Raw genomic sequence first — 19,731 nt, forward strand, 5'->3', positions numbered from 1 at the left:
TAATTGCAATCAACAGTAGACATCTGACACAGTGACAGCCTCAGCAAAATTGCTGCTGAGAGAACAGAATCTTTGTCTAAAAATAATCAGACATTCTGTGCACCACTGTTTGTTATAACGGTAATCGATGCTGGAGGCTTTGAATTCCATCAATTTATAGATCTGCGCCAGCCTGCCTGGCGATGGGGCGCGGTGCACTGGGGCCCTCGCCGGCGCGGGCAGTGCTGGGGCCCGGTGTGTGATTAAGATAAGCCCCGATTCCTTTCATACATTCCTTATCAGGGTCTAATTCTCCAGCAGGTAGAGATGTTCACAACAGTTAAAGATTAGTGCAGCTTCTCAGACGCCAAATTTGAGGGTATTGATCAATAAATCAAATCAGGCCAATCAATGGCCCAATCAGGAGAGTCTAGCCAGTGCATTATTACCGGCGCCTCCAAGCCAAGGCTTTTCATGGGTTTCATCAAAACAGCCTCACCTTGGCTTCCCGCCAGCTGCTGGCTTGCCTAATAGACTCCACAGCCGAGAGGGGCTCCTGCCCAGCGGAAGAGCAATAAATTTCTCATCAAACAGCCGATGGAGAAACAAGATGAACATCTGTTTTGCTGCAATGAAACTCCTGTGTTCTTCAGAATGCGCAAACCGCCTCTGACAGACCACCCCAAAGGCGGCTTCCCTGGCACGCGGCGGCCCCACGGAATATTCCGCCGGTTATTTCAATCAGGTAATTTAAGGAGACTTTTGCAGTCTTCTCTCTGCAGCTACCGGAGCTCTGCAAAGGCTGTTCCGGCACAGTCGATAATAAATGCCATCCTGGGACCCTGCAGTATGAAGGCAATTTTATGATGCCCATTATGTGGCAATGTAACTTCATTAAAAGCTGTTTATTCCCCCTAAGCATTTTAAGCACTTTGCCTCACCCATAAAGGAGGAGCCGGGAGGTTACTTTTACAGAAAGGGTTCTAGGCCGTATTTCTTCCAATAACATGGAGGAGCCTCGCCCACTGGCCTTCTTCTTCAAGGAGAAGAGGCAGCCCCAGGGTCTAGGAAGTCTGGGTGACGACTCAGTTTTCCCCAGGACGCTGGGGCTGAGATATTCAGGAGAGGAGAGGCACGGGAGGCCTCAATCCTCAGACCTTTGTTCTGGGTCCTGCAAGAGAGGGATGAAGAAAGTTCTGGAAGATGCCAGCCAAAGGCAGCATTTCCCAAACTGGGGGTCCCCTGGACCATTCCTTTCGCTCTTTCATGTTGACACTAATCCAAAGAAATTATTGCTTGGCCTGTTGGGACGGCCCAAATTCTCTTTTGCGGAGATAGCTGGCGGCTGAGAGATCATTTCATAGCCCAAGATTTGAATGTCACATGTCAAGGCTTTTTTGGCAGAGGTCTGCAGACTCCGGGGATGAGGGAATCAATTCTCAAGGGTCCGCAAGATTTGTTTCTCTCCCTTTAAGGAGATCTGTTCTTGTCGTGAGCCAGAGAAGCAATGTAGCGGAGACTGTATTTTGGCCTCTGTGAAAGCAGAGGGGAGGGGAGGAGAGTGCGTGTTTCTGCAATGGTGAGTAGCCTGCAATTATCAGAAAGATCAAAGGCACGGTTGTTCCATTCTGTGCCTCAGTTTCCCCATCTGCCAAGTGGGGCTGATGATACTCACCTTTGGGCTCTGCTGTGGTGCAGAAAAGGCCCCGGGTCAGTGAGTGATCATGAGGCTCCTTTAGTTTTTTTTTTTTTTTAATTTTTAAAAAATTTTTTATAAACATATAATATATTTTTATCCCCAGGGGTAGAGGTCTGTGAATCGCCAGGTTTACACACTTCACAGCACTCAGCAAAGCACATACCCTCCCCAATGTCCATAACCCCACCCCCTTCTCCTAACCCCCCTCCCCCCAGCAACCAGTCACTTATGGTTTGTCTCCCTCCCAATCCCATCTTGTTTCATTTATTCTTCTCCTACCCCTTAACACCCCATGTTGCATCTTCACTTCCTCATATCAGGGAGATCATATGATAGTTGTCTTTCTCCGCTTGACTTATTTCGCTAAGCATGATACGCTCTAGTTCCATCCACGTTGTCGCAAATGGCAAGATTTCATTTCTTTTGATGGCTGCATAGTATTCCATTGTGTATATATACCACATCTTCTTTATCCATTCATCTGTTGATGGACATCTAGGTTCTTTCCATAGTTTGGCTATTGTGGACATTGCTGCTATAAACATTCGGGTGCACGTGCCCCTTCGGATCACTACGTTTGTATCTTTAGGGTAAATACCCAGTAGTGCAATTGCTGGGTCATAGGGCAGTTCTATTTTCAACATTTTGAGGAACCTCCATGCTGTTTTCCAGAGTGGTTGCACCAGCTTGCATTCCCACCAACAGTGTAGGAGGGTTCCCCTTTCTCTGCATCCTCGCCAGCATCTGTCATTTCCTGACTTGTTAATTTTAGCCATTCTGACTGGTGTGAGGTGATATCTCATTGTGGTTTTGATTTGTATTTCCCTGATGCCGAGTGATATGGAGCACTTTTTCATGTGTCTGTTGGCCATCTGGATGTCTTCTTTGCAGAAATGTCTGTTCATGTCCTCTAACCATTTCTTGATTGGATTATTTGTTCTTTGGGTGTTGAGTTTGCTAAGTTCTTTATAGATTTTGGATCATGAGGCTCCTTTAGAATCCTTAGATGAGCTCAGTGTCTGAGGGGAGGGAGAACACTGACTCAGAAGGTCATGGCCAATGGGTGGCAGGCTGTGGGGCCGGGCTTCTGTGTGGGATGCAGTGGAGCACACACGGTGGAGGGGAACAGCTGGGGAGGCATGTCTAATGTGGTAGATCCTGAATCTGGATGAAAACTATGAGCCCCTTAACATCAACCACATGATACGCGAAGCTATAAGAAACGGAGGATAACAACAACAATAATAGTAACGGCGGTAACAGCCAATGCGATGAGCCCAAGCTCTGCACCAGCCACCGTTCTAACTCATTTATTCCAGTAGTATAATTATTATCCTCATTTTGCGATTAGGAAACGGGCCCAAAGAGATAAACTTGGTCTTCCCAGGTCACAAGACTGGTAAGCGAAAATTAATCATTAACATTTCTCTGGTACTTACTGAGTGTCAGAAACTGCTCCCTGGTCTGTGTACCTGACAGGCATTCTCTTGATTTACCTTTGTAACACCGCTTCTGGGGAGGGGGGGAGGTTATTGCTATTACCACCATTTTACAGGTGAGCAAACTGAGGCTCAGAAAGAGAGAACGTGAATTAAGCAGTTCATCAAGGGTGGCGCTAGGACTGGAACACATTCCACAGGCCTTGAAGTCTTTTGGGGACTGTTTCCTGGCCTCCCAGGGACCTTGTGAGGCAGGAAAGGGACAAGGGGAGTTCACAAGCCTGCATGAGACTTCCGGGTTCCACTATTAAGAGGCAGCCAGAGAACCGTCTTGCCCGTCTCAGTCTCCCTTGGCCCTGGGCTGTCCACTGACCTCCTTGTGTCCTTCCCTGCCTCAGAGCCTGGGCTCTTCCCTGAGCTTGGTAAGTGACCACCATTTTCCAGGGAGCCTCAAGATGCCACTTCTTCAGGAATGTTCACCGAGGGGCTCCACAGCCCCTGCATTTTCCAATCAGAATCCTCAGCACAGACATAAATAATTCAACTTTGTTACAAGTGACCATATCACAAATACCCATCTCTCCCACTGCACCTGACCTTGTTCACCTCTGTCTATCCTGCCACATAGTAGGTGCTTAAGAAATATTTGTTGAATAATCAAAGTGGGGCTCCCTGCCCTTTCAGTGTCTCCCAAGGCAATGTGGTCCACATGTGACAGAATCATAGGGCGCCTCAACTCCCCATGAAAAGAACCCAGGTACACTTTGAGTTTCCAGTGGCCTTCCCCCTTCCCAGATGTGTACTGTTCAAATTCAGACCTGGTTCTAAGCCAGGTCTTAAATGTGGAGAGGAGGGTAGCTATATATGTGGTTTTGTAGAAAAGAAAGAGAGGAAGAGATAGAGGGAAAGAAAAAGGAAGGAAGGAAGGGAGAAAGGGAGAGAGGGAGGGAGAGAAGAAGGAAAAGAAAATGTTAAGGACAGGGGACAGGGTCCTGTGTCCATCCTGAAGCCAGGGAAGTTGTGAAACAATGATGACCCAGTCAGAGGGCTGGACTTGTCAAACCAAGAGCAAATTATAATCCTCCAGACCGTGGGGCTGTCCGCCAAAAATACAGATCTGTGAAGGGGTATCTCATACAGAGAGGCCACAGTATATTAGATTTATCATACACTCCAGCCAAGATGTGCTGCTGAGATTTCGGGGCAAGATTTATTACACTGGCTGGTTTTTAAAATGAAAGTGAAAAGAGGATATTCTGGCAAAACTGCAGGCTGTTAATGGGGTGAGAATCACATAAAATGGATCATCTTCAAATCTCCTCGTATGCACAGACAGAACTTTGCAAAAAACCCTGGAGTTTTTGGAAAAAATACGCTCAAACCAGTGTTTTCATACTGACTTCCTGGTTGATCTTAAGTGAATTATTCTCATTCCTTGGAAGTGTATTTCTTATTTGCAAATAATAGCATAATACCACAAAACAGAAGCCCTAATTTATTGCCTGATTATGCAGGTCACTGTGGGTCACTCTGCTGAACTGGCAACAATGCCTCAAGACAGTGCTATTCTTGTCCCCACTACACAGATAAGAAACTGAGGTTCAGAGGGGTGTAGTCAGTCAGTGGCAAAACCAGATCGCTAACCCAGACCTGGAGCCAGCTGCACTCAGAATCCATCGCTGACCTCCTGTTCTGAAAAGTTAGCTCTGCCCATTCAGATGAAACCTATGGGATAAACTCAGACCTCATCATTCCTGTTCTCAAAATGGAGATTCTAACAAAGAAGGCCCAGATACCTTCTAGTCCTGGTGGTGTCTGCCTTTTGCAGAGAAAGCTGCAGGGGGAAGGAAAAATGGGTGATTTTATTTTGATTTCTCCTGATCTTTGGTTTCTCCTGAGCTCTCTGAACATTGGCAGGTTCAGCTTGTACCAGGTAAAAGTGGGCTCTGCTCCCAGCAGGCACAAAAAACATTTTGGAGCCATAAGCCACAGGAACGTTCACATGCCAGAGGATGTAAAAGCCTCCCAGGTGAGGTGTCATGTCTGGCTAAAGGGGTCCAGGATAGGGAGAAGCAGAAACTCTAGAACAATGGTTATCAACTTGGGGGGGGCAGATTTTGCCCTCCAGGCACATTTAGCAAGGTCTGGAGATACCTTCCAATTGTCAGAACTGGGGGGTACTGCTGACATTTAGTGGGTAGAGGCCAGAGATGTTGCTAACCATTGAAAATGCACAGAGCACCCCTATCACAAAGAATTATATGGTCCAAAATGTCAGTAGTGTGTGGGGTTGAGAAACCTGGATCTACAAAGAGCCGGGGGGGACATCTGGCCCGGAATACAGAAGACTCAGAGACAGGGGGCATCCTTACATATTTGATAGAAAGGAGAGGAACTCAGATCTGTGTGGGCAGAGGAAGTTACACATAAACAGGTTTCAGTTCACCATAAGGAAGACAGCCTTGATAATGATTAAATGAGTTCCTGGTCCTCAAAGGTTTCCCAGCATAAAGTGGTCAACTCCTGGGCCCAGTAGAAAGGAAAGCAAGCCTAGAACAGGGACCTGGAAGAAAGGTCTTTCTTTTTCCATCCAAATCTGACACCAGATAAAGTTCCCAGGAGAATAGCAATGAGATTTGAAGTTCCTTCTGGAACCTTCCATAGATGATCTCATTTAACCCTGACTGAGGCCCAAAGAGGTAAATCACCTGTCGGAGCTTTCTGAGCTCAGGAAAAGCGGGAGTTAGGGTTCAAAACGTGTGTCTGTCTGTCTGTCATTAGGAAGATACTCCTCAAATGCAATAATTGTCCTTGCACTCTCCAAAGCACAGTCCCTACCCCAGGGCCACGAACCCACCCGACCTGTCACTGTCTTGATTTAGCATCAGTCAGAAAATCTGGACCCAACATTTGAGACCTAAGTTCAACAGTTCAGCCCTCTCCTATGTTAAGGACACAAAAACAAGTTCCCTAAATGGCCCAGCCCCCTGCTTATTTTTTTAAACAAAAACACTGCAACCGGCAATGAAAAGATTGTCCCAAGCGCACACTTTAATTGATGTCCCCGACCATTCAGGAATATGGATGAAAGAAAACTTGCTTTATTAATACGCCCTCATGCTATAATTAGCACAACTTATTGTCAGGGAGGCTGCCCCTGCCTTCTGCAAACGTTACAAGTGTGGACAAAAAAACTTTTGTCACGAACTCAACACCATACTGCCGCATGACCAAGACTGCCAAGCCGGCCACAAGGAGAGAGGAAAAGCACAGGGCTTAAAGAGGCCGCTTTGAGGCACTGGATTTTGACCTATACATTTATGACATAACTTGATCATTTCCCACTGATAAGAATGACCCGAATTTAAATGTTGGCCGCTTCTGTACGAATATACATATTTCCTGCCACTTTGAGGAAGTTTCCCTAATAACTGGGAAGCTTTGTGGAAAAGTGGAAAAAGGTGTGGGTGAGGGGGTGGGGGAACCAAGGGGAAAAAAACCCTTAAATGTTTAATATTCAATAAATGTGTCAATTTTACATACAGAGGCAAATGGGTCTTTATTGAGGAATTGGTAAATTTCCTCCGAGAAAAGTAAGTGCATTTTAGCCTTCAAGGAGTCCCAGCTGAATAGAAATGGAATGTGATTTGTGATAAAACTCAGCTGCTCTATAAAAGACGTTAAATAAATGTTGCTGTTTCACCAGGGATATACAAAATTGATTGCATTATAGACTGATTCTAAGATGCTGCATCCCTGTACGGCCCCTCACCAGCTTCCGTGTGTGTGGGAAGCTGCTTTCAGAGACAATTTAGACTACGTTGCAACTCCTATTCCTCATGCTGCGGCAGAATTTTCTAGAAATGCAACATTTCCCCTGCATGCTTTGTTTTAGGTTGAACCATAGGAAACTGCTGATATTGAACCATTTTGTATTTCAGAAAAATGACAATTCCTTCTGTATCTATTTAAGATCTCTGGTGGACTGGCCCTATCATCCTGGGTGAGACCCTTGACCCTACTAAGGGAAATCCGGTCACCATCTAAGGTTCAGGCCAGAGGGCATTCTGGGCCTGGGTGAGACTCTTGCCTTTCTTTCAGGTGGGTGAGCCTGGGAATATCTCCTGCCCTTTCTGAACCTTAACTTGCCCCATCTGCAAAATGGGTTCAATTCTACCTTTTGCTCAGGGTACCTGGAAAATCAAATGAGGTAACAGATATGACCCTAGCTAGTAAACTGTCAATCATTCACGACGTGCTAATTATTTTAAGATTTCTTTATTTATTTGAGAGAGAGTGTGTGTGAGTGCGGGTTGGGGGAGTAGAGGGAGGGGAGATGAAGGATCTCAAGCACTAAGTGTGGAGTCTGACATGGGGCTTGATCTTGCGACCCTAAGATCATGACCTGAGCCAAAATTAAGAGTGGGTTGTTTAACTGACTGAGCCACCCAGATGCCCCCACAACCTGCTAAATATTATAAGGTATTTGTTGTATATCCAACCAATGGGCTGCAGGTGGGCTACAGGAGGCAGATATGACACACACAGTCTCTCCCTTAAGGAACTGATAAGGCCAGTGTCAACATATAACTCCTTCAGGTAAGAAATTAGGTTTCAGGGATTGATGGATGAGTCCAAACTGGTCAGGAAGACTTTCCAGAAAGGGGGTGCCTGGACTCAAACGCTCTCAGACATGTCCATGCTTTCCATGCTCGCCGACAGCAGAGGGTCTAGCCACCTCCGATTCCTGGCTGGATGCCCACAGAGCTTTCTTGTAAGGATCCCTGGATTAATGCCAGCCACTCTTCTACCGTCCCATTCCTGCCTTGGCAGCCAGAGAGAGTATTTCAAGATACAAACTGGATACCGACACTTTTCCTGCTTAAAACCTCTCCAGGTTTCCCATCTAATTTCACATAAAATCCAAACTTTCCAGTCAGCCTGTAGGGCCTCTAGGGGCCCAGGACACTGTGCTCCCCGTGCCGCACCTCCCCCACAGTCCTCCTCACTTTGCTGCTACCATTCTGTCCCTTATTCTGTGACTGGAAACTGCCAAGCCAGCCACAGGGCCTTGTAAGGAACTGTATCCACAATTCCCACTACCCGGCTGCCCCCTCTTTCCAGTCTTTTGCCCAGCTTGGTGGTTCCCAAAGTGTGGTCCCTAGACCAGAAGCGGCAGTGTTACCTGGGAACATATTAGAAATGTAAATTCTTAGACCAGCTCCAGACCTGCAAATCAGAAACCCTGGGGTTGATGCCCAGCAATCTTTTTAACCAGTCCTCCTGGTGATTCTGATGCGCACTCAAGTCTGAGCACCGCTGGCCTAGCTCAGTCCACCCCCTGTGTCAAGTTTCAGCGCAGACATTACTTTTGTAAGAACTGCACCCCAGGAGAAGGTCAGGTTCTGACGGTCATGGGCTCTTACTCCCTGCTCCTCATTTCTATGAAGCACTATTGTGATTGTGATGTAATAGTCAATTGCTTTACGACTGCGTCTCTTCATGGCTAGACTAGGAGCTCCTATGAGGGCAGGTACCAATGCGCCCCAGCACCTCACTGTACCTGGCCCAGAGAAGGTGCCCAGTAACTGTGTGTTGGATGAGCAGATAAGCGAATGCACAAAGGAACAAATGAAGGGAGCCCTGGAAGAATGACAGATGTTCATAAAGAAAACAAGCCTGGGAATCCTATTGTCCATCCACCAAGCCACAGAACACTTCCATTCCCATCTGATTTTCTAAATATCACCCCAGTCAAATCAGGAGCCAATTACAGTAGTGCCTGGAAGTGACCGTCAAATTAGAAAGAAGGAAAAGATGGCAAACCAGCAGAGGGGGGATTCCCATCCTGTGGATGAACAGCACAGTGGCTAAGCTGGGAACCCCCCTTCACCCACCCCCTCAGGGAACCACAGACCTCTCCCTCTTCCCCAACAGTGACGGGCTGTGCAGGAAGCTTCCAAATAAAAACCTGGAGACTGACAACACTGCAAGCGGGAAATCTACCTGTCAGCTCGGAAGATCCAATCCCACAGCTGTCCGAACCTGCCGGCTGAGACAGAGTCCGTCCTAAGCCCTGAGTTTACTGGAAGCTTCTTGATGCTCCATGCCAGTTTGTTCTGCTCTCTTGGAGCTTAAGCTAGAAGGGAAATCACTTCCTTTCCTATAACTCAGAGCAATTATATTCTCTTAACGTGGACAGCTGGCTCGCTGCTGCTCTCCTTACTTATGTTTTCCAAATGCTATCAGTTCTGGGAAGATCAATTATTACTGAAAAGTCGAGAAATGCTCACCGGTTATTTGCATTGATTTGGTTGACAAGACACAGGTTCCTTATGAACTACGGATGTCTGTGGAGGGGACAGGGAGGAGAAAAATGCAAGAATCTGGGACAGCTCTGGCTTCAGTCTCCACCAACTGCAGGCATCCGAGGAGGAAGAATGCCTTGCCCAGGATGGGGACACCAAAACACCCTCCTTGAGCCCCTAAAACAAAGCCATTTCCGTAAAGACAAATGGGTAGCTGGCGTTGGCCTGCGCTGCAAGCAGCCACGATGATATAATTGGCCTGTTACCGCATCATCTTTAATCAATAGGATCCGGAGTTTCCACAGCTTGTACAGCCCAAATCTCCCTGGCAGCCAAGAACCAGCGGGTTGTTAAAAGGCCCGATAGTTCTGCCTCGCTAATGGGTGGCTTGTTCCCTCAACCCTGCTGATTTTTTAAATAAACCTAAATTCCAATAATTGTTTAATGTTTATTTTTATTTAGTTCTGGTTCAGATGCTCTGCGTCTCTCTGACAGAAATTGATATCTGGCTCATGGTGAGCTTTATTAAAACACACACACAGACACAAACACACATATACTCACGCAGATGCCACACACCCACTGGGAAGTGGTTTACTTATTTGGTTATTTATCTAGCTGCGGTCTAGACCCACGTATCTAGAGAAGAAGATGGACAAGAGGACAAATTTGCCAAGCTACACTTTCTCTCTGGCTCCTTCCCTGCTAATCCTTCACCAGGGAGCACTATTCTCTACTCGGGCAACCCACAGAGGTGATGTATGGCCTCTAATTGTGGCCTGCATTTCTGGGCACCATCTCTGACTTCTTCTTAGTGTCACTGCGGCCACATGCTGGAACGACTCACCAGAGAGGGCACCCTGCGCTGTTCCTCTATGTGCTTAAAATAAACAGGACCCACTGCCCCCACCCCCAGCCACCTGTATACAACAGGGACATGGGGACAGAGGCTTCCCTGTACCCCAAGGAAAGCAAGAGGCAAAAGGCTTAAACTGCCTGCCTTGGCTGGAGACAGCCCTCCTCACCCTTATACAAGCCCCTCTTGTCTTTCCATCTGGTGCATCTCAGAAAAGCCGAGGTGAGTCTGAGCTAAGGGCAAGTTTTTCAGTGATTTCTCGTCCTTTTGTGGGTGCTTGCATTGCAAGCTTATGCTGTGCCTTTCATCCCAAGGGGCTCATGCCCTCCTTCCCTGAGCCACTGCAAACCAATGTCCTGAAAATCAGGCTATCAAACTACAGACGCTCCTTCCCTGCACCCCGTATTCTGTCCATCAAACTGGGGACTTTGTTATCTCCTTCACCCCCAAGTCGAACCAGCCACGGAGACCTGTGATGTCCACAATGGATGGGGTGTCAGCAGCATCCGGTCCTTCCTCCTGATGCCAACGCCACCTGCCGGTTCAGACCCATGAGGCTCCACCAGGGGCACTGTGAAACCTCTTGCTGGCCTCTCCCTGCATCTTCCCCTCCTCCACTGGGATTCCCAGATATCCCCTGGCATCACTGATCCCAAACACTAGCTCGATCTCATCACTCCTGACCCCACCCCCTTCCATTCTTGTCCCCCACTCTCCCCGAGCCTTTCCAGCACATCTAGCCATAGGTCAAGGACCCAGACACTAAAGAGGGACAATGTGCAATTTGCAGCTTTCCAACAAATGAAACATAAAAGGAAATAGTGTTAAAGTGCCTCTTTCCATTGGGAAAAGGGAAGATTGGAATGACCAAGAAGTGAGTACAGAGGAATGTTTTAAAGAACCCAGGTCCAGTGACCAGAAGAGGTGGGTCTGCCACAGCTGAAGCCACTTTCCAACTGTGCGTCCTGGGCAAGTCACCCCATCCCTGTGATCCTGGTGGTGGCTGTCATGTGACTAATTAATAATCTCATCTTGGGAGGTTTGGGCCGGAAGCTCAGGTTCAGTCCGTCACCACTGTGGGGGCTGTTACTGTTGGTTACCCCCCCTCAAAATATCCCTTCCATTGACGCATTCAAGTGCCCCCCGTCTGTACCTGGAGTTCACGTGCATCCACAGCAAGCCACCACAAACAGTCTCGAGCAGGCCCTCCATCTTCTTTGGAGGGCCCATGGGTCATCTTGCGGCCACCCTGACCCTTGCCCCCCGGATGATGCAGTCCTGTCACTGGCCACAGCAGCAGAATGACGTTTCTGTGCAGTCCCACAACCTAATAATTGTCCCAATACATACGGCGTGTACTCAGGATCTATTATCAGCTAATGAGTAAATAATATTCTGTTCTAAATCCAAAAGCGCTATTAGATACCAGAGGGGGACTAATGGGTGTTTTAAGACCCCTTTAATCACATATTAACGTGCCGCGAAGCAGGCTGCGGAGCCCATATGCCAGTCGCCCTGTGACTGAGGAATCTTCTTCCCTTTAAAGAAAAGAACGAAGCAGGGGAAGAGAGCAAGCCCTTGTCCTTGGGTCTGGTCAAGCAGCCAGGCCAGCCCTGAGACTGGAGGAACCCCTCAAAGCTGCTTTGCTGTCTCTGAGTTAGAGGGATGTTGCCAAATCTTGGTCTCCTTCTTGGAGGTGTGATGGGTACAGGGGAGAGAGTCAGTGTCCTCAGGCTGTCATAACAAAGTGCCATCAAATGGGGGATTTAAAACAACAGAAATAGGGGTACCTGGGTGGCTCAGTGGGTTAAGCCGCTGCCTTCGGCTCAGGTCATGATCTCAGGGTCCTGGGATCGAGTCCCGCATCGGGCTCTCTGCTCAGCAGGGAGCCTGCTTCCCTCTCTCTCTCTTTCTGCCTGCCTCTCTGCCTACTTGTGATCTCTCTCTGTCAAATAAATAAATAAAATCTTTAAAAAAAAAAAAAAAGAAATATATCCTCTCACAGTTTTGGAGGCTGGAAGTCTGAAATCAAGGTGTTGGTAGGGCTATGTTCCCTCTAGGACGGGGAAGGCCTCTAGGAGAGGAGGCCTCCTTGTTCCTTCCGGTGTCTGGTGGCTGCTTGCTGTCCTTGGCTTTGCTTGGCCTGTGGCTATATCCCTCCCTTCTCTGCCCCCATTGTCACAGAGTCTTCTCCCTGTGTGTCCTCTCCTCATACGCGGGTCATCAGATTCAGGGACCCCTCTAATGCGGTATGATCTCATCTTAATTATATCTGCACAGTCTTTCCAAATAAGGTCATATTCTCGGACTGGGGGACACTATTCAACATAGTAAAGGGGTGAGGGACTGGGTGTCGGAAGGGGGAGGAAGAGGCTCAGATGTGGAACCTTAACTCTGAGTGACTGTAACACAGAGTTCCTGACATTTTGCCCTCCCCGGTCCCTGCCCACCACCGAACATTCCAGAAAAGTTCAAGCACCCGACCCAAATTCCTCCCACCGATCCATCGTGTCATATTAGCAACTTAGTTTCTTATTAGCCACTTCCCATCGAATCACATTAATATTTGTTTTCCCTAATACAATGCAGGAGTCTTCTCAGATTAGCAACTTTCTCATCACATTAGTGGAAACAACTACTAATACAATACAATCCGAACATGACACAGTCTGATGGAGAATTGCTAACACAATCCGACTCCCCTCTGCCTTGGTCCAGGAATGTCGTCCTGTTGTTGAGCAATGCGGGGACATGCTGAGACAATCAGTCCCTGGTGAGCAGAGCCACACAGGCCACCCTGGACAGATGGGATGAGATCCAGGTATAGTAGGAGGTCTCCCCTGGAAGGAACCAATTTAAGGGTCTCTCCTGTTTCCAAACACCCCCCACTCCCATAAGGAACATTCTCGCTCTTCTCCTCAACATCTAAGCAACCTTGGAATCTGCAGGGAAAAAGAGACAGATGGAGAGAGGGGTCCGTTATACTTTCTACAGCCTCGTTCTCTGCAGCACTAACTTTATTGGTGTGACAAGGCAAGGCCAGCATTGCCAAGGTTAATTCATCAAGGATGTGTGGACACAGCAGAGCTAGGGTGAAGTGAGGAGCCAGCAAACCAGACTGTTGTGCTGACAAGGCTGCTGGGGGCGGGGGTAACGACACTGAGCTAGTGATAGGCTCTCACAAAGTGGTTTAAGGAAAGCCCCCCTCAAGCTTGCTCAAGCTCTAGACTGGATTGTTTTTTTGTTTTTTAAAGATTTTATTTATTTATTTGACAGAGAGAGAGAGATCACAAGTAGACAGGAGGAGGGGGAAGCAGGCTCTCCACTGAGCAGAGAGCCTGATGCGGGGCTTGATCCTAGGACCCTGAGACCATGACCTGAGCTGGAGGTAAAGGCTTAACCCACTGAGCCACCCAGGCGCCCCATGGACTGGCTTGGGTTCTTATCTATCACTGCCATGTCCTAGCTAGGTGATCTCAGACATGTAACTTAACATCTCGGTGCCCCAGTTTTCCCCTTTGTAAAATGGGGAAGAAACAAGTTCTACCCATCTAATTGTTAGGAGTCAATGAGATAGGAATAGAAAATAGTTAGAAGCTTGCACAGCATTTGGCATGTGATTAATCAGCCTTAAAGACACAGAAATGGTGATGACTGCAAATCCTAAAGTAAGTCAAGTTCAACCCCATGTTCTGAGTGAGCTCTGGACTAGTCACTGTGGAAAAACAGAAAGTTGAGTCTGTCCTGTGGAGACAGGATGCCGAACCAGGAGACAGGGGTCACAGCCTAAGTTCTCAAGCCAAATCAAGTCGTCTGAACTTCATCTTCAGGGAAACTGGGAGCTATGGAAGCAAAAGGCCCCAAGTTTTAGTAGAGTTGAGGGAAGGCAGGCGTGTGGGGACAGGAGACATTGCTTCTCTTGCTGCCAAACCACCTGTCTTCTTCCTGGCTCCTTAAGTCCTGGCAGAGAGAGAGGCTAAGAGGTGGCAAGAGATGGAGGAGACAGAGGCAGGGAGAACATCAAAGAAGCTGAGTGTAGGCTTCTCTATGGCGGCGCTTGCTTTCTTGGTCTCTCCGCCAGTTTGTCTGAGAGACTGGCAGAGCCCCCAGCCCACTTTAAACTATCCCAGGCAAAGTTGACGAATAATTCTCACTGCCTCCAAACGGCGCTCCACGTGGTGGCCAAGAGCCTGCTGCCAAGAGGCAAGTGGCCAAGATTCTCTTCCAACAGAGACATCCCCTTGCCAATCAGAACCCAGCCTGCACACATCTAGTAAAATCAGACTATTTGCCATGAGCCAAGCAAATGACTAGGTCAGGACTTCTAGACCCTGCCCACGGCCTTCCCCCATCCCTAAAGCCTTCCAACAAGGAGGAAGGTCTACATCCCAAGGACCTAAGCACCTGCCCTCTCCTCGTTTGACCTTCAGGATCCATCCGCTGAAATCACAGCCTCTGGAGTCAAAATGCACAAATTCAAAGACCAGCCCCTCCAACTGAGCTGCTGTGCAATCTGGGTCAAGTGACCTAACCTCTCTGAGTCCCGTAAGAGTTTCATAACAGGTTCATAACAGTTTCTGTCTCATAGAGTTGTTAGGAGAATTAAATGAGATCATATATGAAGAGCACTTTCCTAACTCCGGGCATTTAGTCCATGCTCTATAATAAATGTTCATTTGGGATATCTTTAAGACACTTCATCTATCTGGAACTCAGCTAACTAACAATATCAGCTATCCAGAATGGGGCTAAGGGCCAGATGATTTTCAGAAAAAGCCTCCAAGCAGTTAAAATAAATGTCAGAGCCAACACATGGAATGTGTAATCATGAAAACCATTTTGTATATTACTAGGAACATTATGGTCCTATAATTAATACAATAGTAAGGTAGTACTCAGTAACCACTACTACCAAGCTTTGGGCATGGCAATTAAATACATCTTGTCATTTAACCAGTGGTATGCCAGTAAATGCTTAACGACCAGTTCACTGGAAGGAAAGGGGGAGCTCTGATGTGTACCATTTCTGTGGCGTAGACTTCCCCCACTGTGGTCAACTTCTAGCTCCCACTGTGGTCACTGCACCTGGGAGCGGGAAGGGAAGCTAACAGCAGGTTCTTGTCAGCCAGCTTGGGTTACCGCCGCATTAACCAACCCCAGGTCCCTATGAGGTCAGTGCTATTTTAGGCCCATTTTCTAGACAAGGCAAGCAAGGCTCAGGGACACAAACCTCCTTGCTGGAGATTATACGGCGAGCAAGCTGCGGCAGCACGGGGATTCAAACACAGGTCTGTGTGGATTTTTAAACTCCTGCTCTCCGCATTAGGCCTAGCCCCCAGCCTTGTTAGCACAATAATACTGATTACTTGGTAAAGAGGGATCATAGTGAGTGTCCTCCCTCCCAAACTCATGCCCACCTCTGTTCAATCTGGAGGCCACTTTCCTGGTGAGGTCTCTCTGGTTTGGTTCTGCAGACCCTCCTGCTGTCCCCACCCGCCATGCCACAAACCCCTCCGCAGCCATGACCTTCCCCTGTGCCGGACAGCCAGACACCTTTTTAAGATTTTTTTAAAGTCATCTACATGTTGACTTTCTATAAAGAGCCCCACACTGGGCTCCCTGCTCAGTGGAGAGCCTGATTCTCCCTCTCTCTCTGCCTGCCTCTCTGCCTACTTGTGCGTGTGTGCGCGCACTCTCTGTCAAATAAATAAATAAAATCGTTTAAAAAAAAAAAGTCATCTACATTTCATCAGAATTTCAGTTGATAAAAGAGGATGGGGAAAAAGAAATCATATCATATAGGATATTGCCAGCTACATACCACTGATCTGCTATTAATGTTTGCACAGAGTTAGCAAGCCTATGAAGAAGGGACTGAGGGAGAGAGGGACAGGGAAACGCAAAATATGCCTTATTTTCATTTTAGTTTTACTAAGTGAAGCTGGGCACCCTTCTCATGGTGGCAGTCTTTTCAACCATTGTGTGGCAATGTCAGATTCCACTTACTGGAAAAGTGGTGGGTCTGGGCATGTGTGACCACCCACTGTGCCAAAGGGTGGAGGCCAGCATGCTTCCTAATGACCGAGATGACAGGCCCACGTCTCCTACATCCTCACCTCCACCAACAGTCCCTCAAGACACAGGGGTCATGTCTGCAGCAGTTGCCTGTCGTCTCCACTTCTCAGATTTTCATGGGTACAAGAATCACCCAAGCGGAGATTCTGACTCCAGAGGTCCAGTGTGGGTCTGAGTCCCTGCATTTCTAAATAGGCCTTCGGGTATGGGAATGTCACCAGTCCATGCTGGACAACCCTTCAGGTAGCTAAGGTCTGAATTCCAAACACTCAAACTGCTTAACTGCTTGTGGGCCCCCTGTGTGACTCAAGGTCTTATAAACCCCTGAAGCAATTATAGCTTGACTCCTAATCGCAAACACCTCAGAGTTTGCCCCAATCCACGTGGGTCTCTCATGGGCACTCGGTGACAAGCCCCGTCTTGTACTAACTCCTCTTCAACAAATACCGAGTTCCTACCCAATACTGGGCATGCGCAGGTGCTGGGAATATGGAAAGACCCAACGCCTGCCTGATAGTCTCCTTCACTTGTCAGGAAAATGCCTAAAGGCTATGGGTAGTAAGAACAGCAGACACGTAGGTAGTACTTAGCATGTGCAAGGGACTGTTCCAAGCACTTTATAAATATTAACCCTTTTAACCCACCCTAAGCAGTAGGTCCAGTGATTAACTTCATTTTATAGGGGAGGACCAAGATTCATGGAAATGAAGTCACATATCTGCAAATGAAACGATTTAACACCTCACCCCAGCCCAACCCCAGAAAAGAAAGTTATATACTTGGGACTAAAGGATACTCTTGGGTAGTATCATGAACTTGATACTACCGGCAGGCAAGTTAAGTAGTTATTACCTGACTGGAACAGAGAGGCATGAGCAGGGAGAAGGCTTATATAATTCAGGACTCTTGGTTGTAAACAGCAGAATCTCAACTCAAAGTAGCTTAAACACAAAGGGGAAACTGTTGCTTACATATCTGAACAATGCAAGAGCAGCTTCAGGCATGACTAGATCCAACAGCTCAAACAAGACTGGCAGAGTTTGATTTCTCTCTCTTGGCTCAGCTTCCCTCTGTCCTCCGTTTCCCTTACCATGGCTGGCTTCCCCAGTAATTTGGGGAACATAGCTGCTGGCAGCCCCAGAGTCACATTCTCCCAGAGGAAAGAGGACTTTGCTCCCTGTCATGTTCATATATAAGTCACAGGAAAGTTTTGTTGGAACACATCCACACCCAAGCATGTACATACTGTCCACGGCTGCTTTCCTGTTACAATGGCAGAGAGGAGTAGTTGGAACAGAAACCATGTGGCCCATAAAGCATAAATGTTTACTCTCTGCCCATTTCCAGAAAAACCTGTTTTAGACGGCAATAGTGACAACAATAACACTTAGCTAACACAAACTGAGTACACAGCATATACCAGATACACTTCGAGGCACTTGTTTGTCTCTTAAAACAATGCACTGAGGTGGAGAAACTAAACACCTGAAGAGGGTAAGAGCAGTCAAGCTCAAGGTTAGTCAGCCAGCAAGCAGGAGAGCTGGGTTTTGGATTCAGCAGCATGACTCCAAATCCCATAGTCTTAACAGCTCTGCTAATCAAATAAGGGTCTTCCGGAAGCTTCAGTAGATAGGTTTTTCTAAATCAGGGTGTGATTTTCCAACTACTGGTTCAAGAAACACACACATACGTGAACATGTATTTTCTAAAGTCTAAATGCTAAAGCAAATGGTGAATCCCACACAGAGCGCACACTGTTCGTGAGCCGTTTGGTGCTGCCCCATCAATGCTCCAATGGACACAACTGTCCCAATGAACCACTGGGGTCTTCCAGTGGGCAGAGGGGCCCCAAACCCCATGAGCTGGCTGAGACGTCATGTCCCAGAAGTTGCAGCTTTAGTGCTACTTGAGTCCAACATGAACGCCAGCCCTTGCCCACGGAGGGCCCCAGGCAGGAACTCCAGAAATAAACCTACCTCTTTTGAGATGGGATCACAGCAGGTCCCACCACAGAATTCTGAAGAGCCCACGAACTTTTGCTTTTTCTCATTAATTTGTAAAGCCCTGCTTAGGAAGTTGCCGGGGCAACCCCAAAGATCGAGCCTTGTCTCTTGCCCTCAGTGGGTCATTGGGACACTTTGGGCTGGGGGGATAGGGGGACACTCACTGCCAGTAGAGGGAAGCAGGAGCTGGTGTTCAGAAGCATGTCCCATGTCCAAAAGAAAGTTCACAGCTTCTTAGTCTTGGATTCAAATTCTGATGTTGCCACTTAACAGCTCTGTGACCATGAGCTAGGTGTTTCCTCTCTCTGAGCCTCAGTTACCCCTCTGTAAAATGGGTGTGATGGTCATCCCTGCCCTCTTGAAGGGTACATGTGACTTTAAGAGACATTTTAGAGCAAGCGTTTGGCACAGCATATGAAAGTGAAGAGAACAGGCTTTGCAGCCAGACTGGCTTAGTTTCAAATCCTGTCTATACCACACTGCTGTGCAACCACTGCTTTGCTGAACCTCAGCTTCCTGATCTGTATAATGGGAGTCAGTGCAGAACTTGCCTCTTGCGGTTGTTGTGAGGATTAACTCAGTTTATGGGTGGTTAGGACTGACACAGTAAAATGCTCAGCAGCTTTAGCTTTTTTTTTTTTTTTTTTTAAACTATCAGATGGGTAATTGCTGAGGTTGTAATGACGTCTGAGGGGGGCACATGTCACACAACAGTGTGAACACCCAGTCATCACACTTATGAAAAGGATCAGCTTTAGCTTTTAAAGATTACCTTCAACCAAGGCACCCAAGAGATGATCATCTTAGCAATGCAGTGTATCTTTACTTTCTGAGCTAAAGGTAACACCAACTGGCCTCTAGAAAGACTGTCCCAGCCCCTGGGGGAGCCAGCCCTGCGAATAACCCAGCTTCACACAGCGCCCAGCTACTGAGGTTTGGGACTAGGTCCCCAGAGCAGACATCCTTCTAATGGGTTTCCTGTATCAGTGCCCCCAGGGCTGTGCAGAGATAACGGGCAGGATGCTCTGCACGGCGCCCCAGAGCCAGGGACGGGTGGTCTGCCCTGTCCCTGGACAGAGTCGGGTCCTCTAAGGGCCCCGCCCAGGTTTCTCACCTCATCCCAATGGCACACCCCCTGCAGAGCTCCCCACTCTTTCTTCCAGTGTCTTTCCCATCTCAAGAAAAGGTGGCACATCCATTCCAGATGTTCAGGACAGGAGCCTGGGAAGCATTTCCATTCACTCTATTCTGCCACATTAAATCACCCACACATGAACCCCATTAGCTCCACTTTTCTTGAAGCCCCAACCGTTCTTCACTCCCACCGAGCCTCCTCCTGGACACCTGCTTGCCCCCGTAATGCTGTTTCAGA

The 19,731-nt window shown here is 47.8% G+C and overlaps 1 protein-coding gene and 1 pseudogene across 12 annotated transcripts in view; both read right to left on the minus strand.

Moving 5' to 3' along the window:
- Nucleotides 1-19,731, minus strand: part of CUX2 (cut like homeobox 2) — a 316,587-nt gene that overhangs the window by 130,359 nt on the left and 166,497 nt on the right. The window lies entirely within an intron of this gene.
- Nucleotides 19,012-19,108, minus strand: LOC116572574 (annotated as a pseudogene).

The sequence above is a fragment of the Mustela erminea genome, chromosome 13 (genome assembly GCF_009829155.1).
Source record: "Mustela erminea isolate mMusErm1 chromosome 13, mMusErm1.Pri, whole genome shotgun sequence".
NCBI classification, from domain to species: domain Eukaryota; kingdom Metazoa; phylum Chordata; class Mammalia; order Carnivora; family Mustelidae; genus Mustela; species Mustela erminea.